The 2139-nt window shown below is 34.5% G+C and overlaps 1 pseudogene; it reads left to right on the top strand.

The window, feature by feature from the left end:
• Positions 1-296: 296 nt before the first annotated feature.
• On the top strand, positions 297-1876 carry LOC105564767 (annotated as a pseudogene).
• Positions 1877-2139: the final 263 nt, after the last annotated feature.

The following is a 2139-nucleotide window of genomic DNA, read 5'->3' as shown; positions in this document are numbered from 1 at the left end:
TGGAGGACGCCGTCATTTTTTTAAATGGCAATCTCTATTGTTTATTATACTATCTTATTCTACTAATTAATATGAACAACTTTTGTCTGAAACATTTTTTGATTTGCCTAATACTTTTTGAGATATTCAAGAGAAAATTTATAACTTTTTCAATGTTTAATTTATAATCTCTCGATAACTGTTTGTCGGAGGGAAAAGTAGTACAGGACTTTTTTTACTTGATTTAGTCTCAGGAATATGCTGTTGCAATGGTGTTTCAATTATTGAAAAATTTTGTGTTACAATACACAACAATTTTCTACGATATAAAGAAGGATGAGATTATATCAACCACGTTCTCATCACAAGGCAATGACGAATCAAAATGGCACCTGAACATACGTCTCAACGAAACGGGAGAGGTCAAAGATTATGTATCGCTGTATCTCTGTATGGACGATACTTGCACCAAGCCCGTCGACGCTAAGTTCAAACTTTCGATACTTGATGCAGAAGAAGATGAAACCCAAATTTCAGAAATCCGTATTCGTAAGTTTGCTTCGGGTAACCGTTTTGGTAACAGAAGATTCGTCAAGAAAGACGATCTTCTGAACAAGGCCAACGGGTTGCTACCAGATGGAAAGCTCACCATATTCTGTCTGATCAGTGTAGTACAGGATGTTATAAACACCTCTGAAAATGATAGGATGCAATTTGAAATACCAGAGTGCCAGCTGATCTACAATCTCGGCCTGCTGTACGAGAACCCAAAATTTTGCGACGTAATGCTCACTGTCGGTGAAAAGAAGTTCCAGGCGCACAAAGCAATTCTAGCAGCACACAGTCCAGTCTTCTCGGCAATGTTCGAACACGACATGGAGGAGAAAAAGACAAATAACGTAGACATCACTGACATTGACCCTGAAGTTCTGCAAGAACTGTTGCGATTTATATACACTGGTAAAGTGGAAAATTTGGAGAAGGTGGCACACCGTCTACTAGCTGCAGCAGACAAATACGGCTTGAAAAGACTAAAGGTAATATGCGAACAAAGACTTTTTACAAGTTTAAACTTTGAGAACGCGGCTGCGACGCTTGTACTTGCTGATCTCCATAACGCCGACCAGCTGAAAGCAAAAGTGATGGACTTTATCATTACAAACGCGACGGATGTAATAGACACCGAGGGTTTTGTATCCATGAAAAACTCCCAGCCGCATCTGAGAGCAGAAGCTTTCCGAGCTTTGGCAGATCAGAAAACCTCCTCGATTAAAAGGAAAGAAAAAAAGATACATACGAAGACCATATAGAAGATCGTGCCGTAGTTTCGCTCGATGCGTCGAAAGAATTAAATATTTTGTTAATAAATAATAGTGATCTTTTTAGTTTAGCACGTCTCAAACTGTTTCAAGGCGTTTCATTCCAGTTCTTTTTTTTCTTTCTGAACTATGTACGGTTATTATAATATTATTATTACTTTTGACGCTACGCGATCGGCGGTCTGTTTTTATATATTTATGTATAATTTTTATGTATGTTAATCTTTAGATTAAGAAACTCATTGTCCCCTTTTTTCTTTAATCGCGATAGACCAATTCTCTGTAGTTTGTTTTATTTTCTTTGCGTACTATAAGTGAAGCAATAAGATGGAGTTACTATTTTTAATGATTACGTTACTAAATTTAGAGTGGATAGTTTGTCGGATATATCACGAATATATCATGGGGATATCTATCCGAGTATCCTCGCACATATGCTAGGTAATTACATTATTTTAGAGACCTATATAATCCGCTGTAAGAAGTTTGAAAGTTATTTTCTATTATATTCACATATAATGAATTAATGAAATTCAAATTGATGTATGAAAACATAAGTAAAATTATGAAAAAATTACTAATACTTGTTATTATGTAATAATATACTCTACGTTTTATTTCCTTCTACCATTTTCTCAAATATATCGTTATAGGATTTGTATTTTTATATCAAGGATTTCGTATTATATAAATTGTCATAATAAAACAATGTAAATAGAGAGTTTATGCAGTACTCACATATTTTTTGTGAACAATTATAAGTGAAAGTAAAATGAGTGCTGTGAGAATACTAGAAGGTAAAATATTTAAAAATAGTTCAGTTTTGTACATTGTTTTACTG

Source organism: Vollenhovia emeryi, unplaced genomic scaffold, assembly GCF_000949405.1.
Source record: "Vollenhovia emeryi isolate VEMERY1.0 unplaced genomic scaffold, V.emery_V1.0 DF943818.1, whole genome shotgun sequence".
Classification (NCBI taxonomy): domain Eukaryota; kingdom Metazoa; phylum Arthropoda; class Insecta; order Hymenoptera; family Formicidae; genus Vollenhovia; species Vollenhovia emeryi.
This window is presented reverse-complemented; position numbering and strand designations above follow the sequence as displayed.